At 36.4% G+C, this 12,442-nt stretch overlaps 1 protein-coding gene across 27 annotated transcripts in view; it reads left to right on the forward strand.

Moving 5' to 3' along the window:
• USP25 (ubiquitin specific peptidase 25) overlaps window positions 1-12,442 on the forward strand; it is a 160,968-nt gene that overhangs the window by 49,996 nt on the left and 98,530 nt on the right. The gene's annotated exons all lie outside the window — the stretch shown is intronic.

Consider the following 12,442-nt stretch of genomic DNA (forward strand, 5'->3'; position numbering starts at 1 on the left):
TTTAATAGTGTATTTCTAAGTAATCTGAGATTACTATATGATAGGAGATGTCTCAAAATGCTATGTTTATTAGCAAAGGCACATAGTTTTTCATAGTAATACCTTTTAATGTCTCTAAATGTTACTTTGGAAACTGTTTTGTAATATATTAAGATGGTAAGAATTAATTAAAACTCATATTCTTCTTTAACTGTAGCTAATATCATTTAATGCCAGTAATTTTAAATAAAAACCAAAAGTGCATATCTGTTTTCAGTCATTTTATTTAGGCTGATTTTTTGAAGGATTTAGAGAAATTATAAAGTTAGGTTTTGTCTTATAAACATGAATTGGAATTGATATAATTGTCTTGAATAACTATAAAATCTGATAATACTTAAGCTTTGTAAGAAATATTTTAAACATGAACTACATCAGTTGAAATCCATATTTAAGGGGAATGAGGATCTATTATGTGAAAAAGAGATGATAAATGTAATATATGGCTTCCCAGGTGGCAGTAGTGGTAAAGAACCCGCCTGCCAATGCAGGAGACATAAGAGACTTGAGTTTGATCCCTGGATTGGGAAGATTCCCTAGCTGAGAGCATAGCAACCCACTCCAGTGTTGTTGTCTGGAGAATCGCATGCACAGAGGAGCCTGGCAGCCCGCGGTCCATGGGGTTTCAAGGAGTCAGAACCACTGAAGCGATTTAGCATGCTCATATACTGTGATACAAATATTTTTTAAAGTACATGTATAATTTTGTATAGAGTGATTTACATTACTGCATAAATAGAAACAAGACTGGAGGATTATATACCAAGTTAGTATCAGTAGTTTTATATATTGTGTTTTGTAATTAAAATAGCATGTAATAATTAGATTAAAAAAATTGAAAGTGAAGGAGTTTATATTATTCCTAATCTTTATTACATTCACTATATGTTATATATATTTTAAGATATTAATTTCTGTCTAAATGGAAAAAATCTCTTTAAGATAATGTGCTTTCTTATTCTTGATCTTTTAATTTTAGCATACCCTTAAATAGTAATTATTTTGCAAGTATTTTTATTGTAGATAACATTACAGAGACTTGGTATAGTGTTATATGACAAATTTTACATAAAATTATACTCCGTTAAAGTAGGAGTATTTACTGTTGCACAGTGTAATTTTTTTCTTGATATGTGTAGGTTTTATAATATCAGGTAACAAAAAATGTTAAATGGAACATGCAGTAAATAAGCATATTTATAAATCACATTGTATTAGAAATAAGGGAAGATGAGCATTCTAGTTAGACATTTGACAACTACAGTATTCTAGTGAATTTTATTAAGACTTAGGGCTCTAAATTCAAAGGGTAAAATATATTTAAACATATATTTTATAAAAAGTATTTTTAAAAGTGAATTTAACTATTTGATGACAAAATCTTTCTAAATAAAATCCCAGAGTCATTTGACTATGATTGTATTTCAGTATATATACTTTAATATGAATTCACACACTTGGAATACTGTGTTACTGTGTATAACTAGATATGCTAAAACCTATCTTTTTACATCATAGAGTACTCTGTTTCAGCACCCATAAATTTCATGGTAAAATTTCTTAAGTTGAACATTTTAAAAGTGTACGTCTTAATATAGTCAGGATTGGATGTATTTATTACTGCTCAGACAGGGAACAAGTAGAGTATGGATGGCTGAAATTTGTTAGTAAATTGCATGTGGCTAGCTTAGGCTTGGCATATTTGTTGTGAAAATGGTTGCTTCGTGAAATGACTAAGTTGGGTAGAAAGTAGGTCTAGGTTCTAGTTAAAATTGTTACAAACAGCTTGCCTTCAACTGTGTCAGGAAATATGGTAGACTAAAACAAATTTTCTAGTGTAATCAACCAAAATGTGTTGCTTCTGTTGGATATAAAATATTTTAAGATCTCTTGAAAGTATTATAGGGTTGTTCAGATAGTAAGGGCTCTAATCAGATTAAAGCAAAGTGAAAGAACGTACCCAAGGAAATAAGTTTGAAATGCTGAAATTCACTTTTTGGCATGATGAAATTTGCTCGTGCATATAAACTTGAGTTTCAGTTTTTTTTTTTTTTTTTTTTTTTTTTTTGCTTTTATTTTTATTTATTTTTTTTTTTTATAATTTTATTTTTAAAAAAAAAATCACATGCTCCCCATCCTGAACCCTCCTCCCTCCCAACCTCCCCATACCATCCCCCTGGGCCTTCCCAACGCACCAGCCCCAAGCATCCAGCATCGTGCACTGAACCTGGACTGGCATCTCGTTTCATACATGACATTTCACATGTTTCAATGACATTCTCCCAAATCTTCCCACCCTCTCCCACAGAGTCCATAAGACTGTTCTATACATCAGTGTCTCTTTTGCTGTCTCGTACACAGGGTTATCGTTACCATCTTTCTAAATTCCATAAACCTGCGTTAGTATACTGTATTTATGTTTTTCCTTCTGGCTTACTTCACTCTGTATAATAGTCTCCAGTTTCATCCACCTCATTAGAACTGATTCAAATGTATTCTTTTTAATGGCTGAGTAATACTCCATTGTGTATATGTACCACAGCTTTCTTATCCATTTTCAGTTTTGATATTTCAGTTTTGAGTTTCAGTTTTGATATCTTTATTGAATGTGGGAAAAGGACGTGAAAGGCCATTGTCTGTAATCAGGTGGGAAGCTTTCCCCTCATAAAGTGGTTCTGTCAGTGGATGACATTCACCTGAAGGGTAAATCAGAAGTATCCCCTCTCCAAAACGCCTATAATACTGCAAAGATAGTTCTCTTGGCTTGGGGAGTGTTGTTGGAAGTGATGAGATTTGCCCTTGAGAAATTGTACCATGGTTGTGCAGCAGAAATTTGTGTCACTTTAGTAATTCAGTAAATCTCGACTTGAAAAAGAACTGTGAAAATATCTTCTAGAAATGAAAATAAGAATTATTAAGTTAAAAAAGGAGAAAAAAACAGAACACAAGTTTAATAGATTAGAAATAGCTAAATAATGTGTTAGTAGTCTGTAAGCTATATGAGAAGAAATTACCCAACATGTAAAAGATAGCTAAAAAGAAAAAATATGGAGAAAGGTTGAATGACATGGCAAATAAAATGAGTAGATCTAACATACATTAATTGATGTTACAGAAGGAGAGGAAGGAGTGGGTCAGAGGCAGAATTTAAAGAGATCATCACAGAAATTTTTTAGAAGTGAAAAGATAACTTATAATTTCATGAGTCTACAAATTCCATTAGAAAAATTAAAAGAAGCCCACACCTAAATTCATTCTAGTGATACTCCAGAACACTTAAGACTGAGAAAATCTTAAAATTTCTTAGAGAAAAAAGGTAGAATTGTCTTAAAAATAGTGACAGTGAAAGTTACAAATTATGCAAATTTACATGGCAATAAGACACATGAAAATAATGAAAAATGATTTTCAGTGATTGGAAAAAAAATAACTGCCAGAATTCTGTGATATGGGGTGGCCTTATCGGGTGTTTTTCTTTCTCATTAGGGCTCTCAAGTCATTTCTGAAAGACAAAGAATTATTAATGTTTCTCGTGTTCATGGATCTACCATATCCCGTACTCAGAGATGTGGGGTGGTTGTAGTGCCTCCACTGCTACAAAATCGGTGTGTCCCTTTCTAGGAGTTCTGATTTTACCTTTTTTCCCCAATAATTTCCTACTTGTACCTGAGGTTTCACCCAGACAGGCTGATACAAGAGAAACAATAACATTTTTGTGAAATTTACATGGACGCTTTGAACCTCCCACTTGGGCTTACATGGGGGCTTCCCAGGTGGCACAGTGGTAAGGAATTCACCTGCCAGTGCAGGAGATGTAAAAAAATGCGAGTTCATTCCCTGGGTTAGGAAGATCCCCTGGAGAAGGGCATGGCAATCCACTCCAGTATTCTTGCCTGGGAAATCCCACAGACAGAGCCGCCTGGCAGGCTGTTGTCCATGGGGTCTCAAAGGGTCAGACATGACTGAGTGACTTAGCATGCATGCACGCGCATCCTCTTCGTACGTCCCGCTTTGGCTTACATGGGCCACTGTAGAGGAACTGGATGAGCAGTGTGCTCGTCCAAGTAATTATTTTTACACTCTAAGATCATTCAGTCCAACAAAGAATTTTAGGTGTCTGAATATAAATTGAGTGTGGGAGCCACTTGGAGGGTTTACCAAGCAGGACAGCCTAGAGTTGTCATTGGGGAAAGAATAAAGCAACATGTCCAGGAATGGTTGGGGCAGGATTCTGAATTTTAAAAACCTATAACCTAAAAGTTATAGGTTTCTATAACTCTCACTCTTTTCATCTTGATCAATACCTAGGAAGCAGTTATGAGGGTTAAATGCCTTAAGATGATGTTTGGAACAGGAGTAGATGAGGGATGGCATTTACAAATCTTTTGAAGTGAATTTGTAAGGATAATTTTAAGGCTCAATAATACCAGATGTCCATGGACGGTAGAGAGTGTAGAAGGTCCATCCAGTTCTTTGACTATCATTCCTTTTTTGAGTGGCTTTTATAATAAAAGGTATACCATTGTCAGATTGCAAGTTGAAAAAGTAGAAAATATGAAACATTAGTTTCAAGGGCCTCAAGAGTATGGGATGAGATGACCAGTCAGAGTGGGAGAGCAAAACTGTAACTCAAAAAAAAGTGTCAGCAGCCATGAGGCACCACTAATAGTTCTGAGAAGGGTCAGAATGCAGACTGGAAGGTGATTAAAGGGCCAGTGTAGTCAGTCTGTGAGGAGTGGGCAAGAGCTTGCTTACCACTGGAGAAACAGATCTGCTTTTGGAAGTAGTTACATATCCAATGTGCAGTTTCTGTGTCAAAAACACGGAGTTCTTTGACTGGTGTTCAGTAAATGATTGTGGACTAGTTGCCCTGTGGGATATGATGATAGGTTACAGCAGTAGTGGTAATCTCTGGTGCAAGCTTGGTGAGTCACCTCATTGGAGAACAGCCATCACTATACAGCCAACACAATGACTAAAATTAGAAAGACTGACATACCAAATATTGGTAAGTATGTAAAGCAGTTGGAAAGTGTCATATATTGTTGGTAAGAATGTATAATGGTATAACCACTTTGGAAAACTGAAAATTTCTAGTGTATTTCAACATATATTATGCTTGGACTTAGCACACTCTGTGTTTCCACTCCTAGGTCTAGACCCTTGAGAAAGGAGTGCATAGTGCCTTTATTAGTCATAACTAAAAACTGTAAACAACCAAATATTTGTAAGAGCAGAATAGTTAACAGTGGTGGTACATTCGCACAGTGGAATACAAAGCAATGTAATGGAAAACATTTTCCAGATACTTTAAAAAAATGTGGGGGAATCCCCAAAGCAACATGTTGAGTGAAAGAGACGATGCAAAAGAGTAACTGCTCTATGAATCCATTTACGTGATATTTAAGGACAGGCATGCAATGGCACCCCACTCCAGTACTCTTGCCTTGAAAATCCCATGGACGGAGGAGCCTGGTAGGCTGCAGTCCATGGGGTCGCTATAAGTCGGACACGACTGAGCGACTTCACTTTCACTTTTCACTTTCCTGCATTGGAGAAGGAAATGGCAACCCACTCCAGTGTTCTTGCCTGGAGAATCCCAGGGACTGGGGAGCCTGGTGAGCTGCTGTCTATGGGGTCGCACAGAGTCGGACACGACTGAAGTGACTTAGCATAGCATAGCATAGCATAACTTATTTATGGTGGTAGAAGTGGTCACAATGTTGATTATCTGAGAACTAGAGAGGACACTGTTGGAAAAGGGGCATGAGAGAATTTTTGGGAATGATAGAAATTTTCTATATCTTTGGGTGGTGGTTTCATAGATGTATTCATTGGTAAAAATTTCACTGGACTGTACATTTAAGTTTTGTGTATCTTATATACAAATCACCTTTCAGTAAAATACTTTTACCAGGAAACAATGTATTTATCTATGTTAATTGATAATATACAAAAAGTTATATTTTTATGTATAATAAAGAATGATAAGGAGAAAATATTTTAAAACTACCATTTATAACACATAGAACGATTAAAGACCAGGAATAAAAAAGAAATGTGTAAGAACTTCTAAGAAGAAAATTATTAAATAACACTGAGACATATTAATGAATATGGAAATAATTGGAAATATATTGTATTTTATGAATTGAAAGATTTAAGATTGTAAAACTGGTTAGCTCTCCTTAAATTGACTTATGGATTTAGTGTGATCCCAGTCAAAATACCAAGCTTTTTTTTTTTTTTTTTTTAAAGGAAATGTAGATGATTCTTCCACCCTCTATCCCTCCCTTCCACCTTCTTTCTTTAATGTTTTTTTTCCAGTTGATGTGTATAGCTTAAGTGACATGAAAATTTTCCAGTATGTTGCTTGCATAAAATGGATTTGAATGATCAAAGTGAATACTTTCTATAGTGCTTTAAATAAAAACACACACACACACACACAAAAAGCCCTCAAAATCAGTACTAGGAATGGGAACATTTACTATAAGTAAATGCTTTCAAGATTCCTTCAACATAGTGTGTGGAAGGAAAAGAGCAAAAATGTTTTGTCATCTTTTTCGGTTTTGGGAGTTTCCTTTCTCAGTATGCTACATTTTGTTATAAGCTATTTCTGAGCTCTGAGATTTGCAGTGTTGTTTCTTATTCTCTCTCTCACTCTCTCTTTAAAGTCTAGGTAGAATCACTGGCTTTTAACTTTGGTGAGGCCAGGAAGGAACCCATATGAGGACTTGGTTTATATATAATTTATATTCATAGTGCCAGAACTGGGCTCTCAAAAAGGACAAGAACTTGGGACTGGAGGGCTCATATTTGGGTTAGAGGTTGGGCTTTGCCAAATGACAATAATAATAATAATAACAAAGAGATAGCAACATCTGATATCTAACATTATATTTCAAACACTTGTTTAACTCCATTTTTTTTTTAACCAAGTATGCTCTAGGGATGAAGCAAATCCCTGTTTCTATCCTCTGATGCTGATAGGAGAGACTGGTTGGTTCAGAATTTTGTGCAGTGTAATAAATGTGTTTATAAGGTCCTTTAAAAGGCAGACATAGGAGGAAACCTACTGGAGCATGTTGTAAGTCCCTAGTGATTACAAAACTGAATATGTTGTAAGTTCTAAATCAAGGAGATCACAAAGTCATGGCATTCTTTCATCGACCATTTGTAGCTACCATAATTCTACCATATTACCGCGTGGTTAAGGAATATTAGAGGGCTTCCCAGGTAGCACTAGTGGTAAAGAACCCACCTGCTAATGTTGGAAACACAAGAGACATGAATTCGATCCCTGGGTCTGGAAGACCCCCTGGAGGTAGTGGTGCCTGTTGTTCAGTCTCACAGTCATGTCTGACTGTTTGCGACCCAGTGGACTGCAGCACGCCAGGCTTCCCTGTCCTTCACCATCTCCCAGAGTCTGCTCAAACTCATGTTCATTGAATTGATGATGCCATCCAACCATCTCATCCTTTGCCTTCCCTTTCTCCTCTTACCTTCAGTCTTTCCCAGCATCAGGGTCTTCTCCACTGAGTTGGCTTTTTGTATCAGGTGGCCGAAGTATTGGAGTTTCAGCTTCAGCATCAGTTCTTCCAGTGAATATTCAGAATTGATTTCCTTTAGTATTGACTGATTTGATCTCCTTGCTATCCAAGGGACTTTCAATAGTCTACTCCCCTTGAAGAGGAAATGGCAACCCACTGCAGTGTTCTTGCCTGGAGAATCTCATGGACAGAGGAGCCTGGTGGGCTACAGTCCATAGGGTTGCAAAGAGTTGGATGTGACTGAACAACATAATACACACATATGGAGAATTATAAGTCTATGTCTTTAAAACATTTTTATTATAATGTATGATGATCTCTACCATATGACTGAATTCAGTTATATGTATAATTATATACATTTAATTATGTATACACATGCACATAAGGGCTTCCCTTATGGCTCAGCTGGTAGAGAATCCGCCTGCAATGCTGGAGACCTGGGTTTGATCCCTGGATGGGGAAGATCCCATAGAGAAGGGAAAGGCTACCCAATCTAATATTCTGGCCTGGAGAATTCCATGGCCTGTGTAGTACCTGGGTACAGAGAGTCGGACATGACTGAGTGACTTTCACTTTCACACATGCACATATACTTAATTTTTTTTTTACCTCTTAGGTCACTTTGAGAAGCAGGGAACATATATATCTTGAGCTCTATTCAGTTATTACAGTTTGTATCCAACTTTTCCTTTGTAGAAAAAAAGATCCATGGGAATGCTGGGGAGATGGTATCTTCAGTTTATATTCTTGACTTTCCCTCCTAGCTTGTAACAAAGAGTTCAGGTAAGCTGCTTGGTCCTAGAAAATACATTTGAGGCTATACATTTCCCACCATGAAAAACAAGAGATGTATTTTCTTGGTGGAAGGGGACTGAAGAGAAGGGTGACTGAATTAACTATATTGAAACATTTAAAAATAATACCTTCTGGTTTTTAGTAATCTTAACTAGATCTGAAATTAGAAGAATATTGTTATCTCAGAGCAGTCTGAATTGGAGATTTGGAATGGGTTGTTGACAGGTATGGGGAGCAGGAGACCTAGTTTTACTCAGTGTTGTCTTGAGGCCGAGTCTCATTTTGTTACTAAATTCATGTGACTTATGTATAGATTTTAATTTTTCTAGATTGGGTGTATTTTGTAGAAATCAACTCTTCTGAAGTTTTCTATAACTAATGTCTACGTGACCTGTTGCCTGGTCATTATGATACAAGTGATCTGATGTGTTGGCATTAAAAAGGGTTATTTCTATTTTATTTTATTATAACTAGAGTTTTAAGTTAGTATTTTATTATAACTAGTTTAAAAACATATATTAAACATATATGTTAAAAAAACATATTATTATAAATAGTTTAAAAACATATAGTGGTAGAGGATCATGCACCTAGGAGATTTATGAATGAGTGTAGTTCTCCTTGACTTTTGACTAGTTTATGCTTTTGGAATATACTATAGAATCCTTTTTTTTTTTTTTAATGGTTATTATACCTGCCCACCAGTGCTAGTCAGTTGCTGAATGCCTCTTCTGTCTTTTATATTAGGTTGGTGCAAAAGTAATTGTGGTTTTGCATTGTTGAACTTTGCCATTTGATATTGGAATACATTCTTAAATGTAGTTACATGTCATTAAAATGCACATTTTTTTTTTGCTAATGACTTATTACTTGCTGTTTATATATATTTTAGATGTGGAAATGATGTTAGAAAGAAAAATTCGAGCAGTTTTCTTGTTTGAGTTCGAAATGGGTAGTAAAGCAGCAAGGACAACTTACAATATCAGCAATGCATATAGCCCAGGAACTGCTAAAGAAATGTACAGTTCAGTGGTGGTTCAAGAAGTTTTGCAAAACTTTGAGACAAGAGCCTTAAAGATGAGGAGCTCAGTTGCTGGCCATCAGAAGTTGACAGTGACCAATTGAGAGCCATCATCAGAGCTGATCCTCTTAAAACTACACGAGAAGTTGCCCAAGAACTCAGTGTTGACAATTCTGTGGTTATGTGGCATTTGAAGCAAATTGGAAAGGTGAAACAGTTTGATAAGTGGGCACCTCATGAACTGACCACAAATCAAAAAATTGCCATTTTGAAGTGTTGTCTTCTCTTATTCTGTGCAACAACAATGAACCATTTATTGATTGGACTGTGACATGTGTTGAAAAGTGGGTTTTACATAACAGGCTGCCATGACGGGCTAGGTGGTTGGACTGAGAAGAAGCTCCAGATCACTTCCCACAGCCAAACTTGCACCAAGAGTCATGGTCACTGTTTGGTGATCTGCTGCCCTCTAATCCACTACAGCTTTCTGAATCCAGGAAAACCATTATATCTGAGAAGTATACTCAGCAAATTGATGTGATGCACTGAAAACTGTAACAGCTGTAGCCAGCATTGGTCAACAGGAAAGACCCAATTCTTCTCCACAGCAATGCCTGACCACACGTCACATAACTTTGGAAGTTGAACAAACTGGGCCATGAAGTTTTGCCTCATCTGCCATATTCGCCTGACCTCTCGCCAACCAACTACCACTTCTTCAAGCATCTCGACATCTTTTTGCAGGGGAAACACTTCTACAACCAGCAGGAGGGAGTTTGTTGAATCCTGAAGTACAGATTTTTTTTTTTTTTCGAAGCACAGATTTTTATGCTATAGGAATAAACAAACATTTCTCATTGGCAAAAATGTGTTAATTGTAATGGTTCCTATTTTGATTTAACATAGGTGTGTTTGAACCTAGTTATAATGATTTAAAATTCAGGGTCTGAAACCACATTTACTTTTGCACCAACTAATAAATGACCACTGGCACTAATTCTTTCCTGTTTGTAGTATGTTTGCTACCTTTCCCAGAACCCATTGCTTGTTTTAGTTTGTTCATTTCTGATTACCAGTGTGGAAATAAGATTCATTAATTTATACTTCTAGATATACATATGTAACAAAAGGAACAGACTTTTCAAATGAAAATTGTTCCCACTTATGTAAGTCAAAAAATGATTAAATATACCTTTTTTATATAAAATAGACTTTGATGTTGTATTTACCTTTTGTATACTATGTGTTAACTTCTCTTTCGAGGTGGTCACCTTGTACAAATGTAATTTGTACAGTTGATTTTTCTTGTGTCATGCTAAATTGTGCAACGAACAGTAGAAAGTCTCAAGTTGGCTCTTTGACTTACTTCCCTTTTATGTTCTTGAGAACTCATTTTTGATTGGAGTGGGATGTTCCAGATAAACCTGATATTCTTAAGTCCCTAATCATCAACTAAATACCTTCCAAGGAGTTCTAGCACTGTTTATTGTTAAATAAGAGAAAAAACCTCTAGGGGCTGAGGTTCCTTGTGAGAGTTGATAGTTGGGCAAAGATTACTGCTGCTAATGTTAGATCACTCTTAAAAGTATAAACTGTTTATTTTTAAATATGTGAGTTTTCTTTGACCTTTACATTTTAATGTATCGTGTTTTCTGCTCTCCCCACCCCCACCCCTGCCCTATGTGATTTAATTGATTCCCAAAGAAAAACTCTATCCTATATTCATATAAGTTATTTTAAGTAATACTGATTTGGAATCTAATGCACTGTATCTAAGGTCATATTACAAAGTCAGAGATGAAAAATATTCTGCTTCTCATCCATAATTAAGGAAGATAGCTGTATTAGTTTGACATTGATCTAATAGAGCAAAATCTTTAGGATAAAAATAGTGTAGCATGAATGGGATTTTTTTTAAGAAGCCAAAAAGTTGAAAAATCTCTTACTAAGATTTTTGGAGTGAACATAAAATGAGTTATTCATGATAATTTGGAATAGTAAGTAACACATGTCTTGAGTAGACAAAATGCATGATTAGTTTATATGTAGGGATTAGGGTTTTTCAGCATTTTCTTGCTTAAGAGAAAATGCTGTTCAGCATTCGGTTCAGTTCAGTTCAGTCGCTCAGTTGTGTCTGACTCTTTGTGACCCCATGAGTCGCAGCACGCCAGGCCTCCCTGTCCATCACCAACTCCCGGAGTTCACTCAGACTCACGTCCATCGAGTCAGTGATGCCATCCAGCCATCTCATCCTCTGTCGTCCCCTTCTCCTCCTGCCCCTAATCCTTGCCAGCATCAAAGTCTTTTCCAATGAGTCAACTCTTCTCATGAGGTGGCCAAAGTACTGGAGTTTCAGCTTTAGCATCATTCCTTCCAAAGAAATCCCAGGGCTGATCTCCTTCAGAATGGACTGGTTGGATCTCCTTGCAGTCCAAGGGACTCTCAAGAGTCTTCTCCAACACCACAATTCAAAAGCATCAATTCTTCTGTGCTCAGCTTTCTTCACAGTCCAACTATCACATCCACACATGACCACAGGAAAAACCATAGCCTTGATTAGACGGACCTTTGTTGGCAAAGTAATGTCTCTGCTTTTGCATATGCTATCTAGGTTGGTCATACTTTGCTTCCAAGGAGTAAAGCGTCTTTTAATTTCATGGCTACAGTCACCATCTGCAGTGATTTTGGAGCCCAAAAAAATAAAGTCTGACACTGTTTCCACTGTTTCCCCATCTATTTGCCATGAAGTGATAGGACCAGATGCCATGATCTTAATTTTCTGAATGTTGAGCTTTAAGCCAACTTTTTCACTCTCCACTTTGACTTTCATCAAGAGGCTTTTTAGTTCCTGTTCAGTTTCTGCCATAAGGGTGGTGTCATCTGCGTATCTGAGGTTATTGATATTTCTCCCGGCAATCTTGATTCCAGCTTAAGCATTAATGCACCATTAAGCAGTACTGTTAGCCGTGTTTAGATATGTTTTAGATATTCTGTGGATGTACTTATTTTGAAGAGGTTTATCTTTTATTAT

The sequence above is a fragment of the Bos grunniens genome, chromosome 1 (assembly GCF_055505025.1).
Source record: "Bos grunniens cultivar Pamir isolate PY7600 chromosome 1, Bosgru_T2T1.0, whole genome shotgun sequence".
In the NCBI taxonomy this organism is placed as follows: domain Eukaryota; kingdom Metazoa; phylum Chordata; class Mammalia; order Artiodactyla; family Bovidae; genus Bos; species Bos grunniens.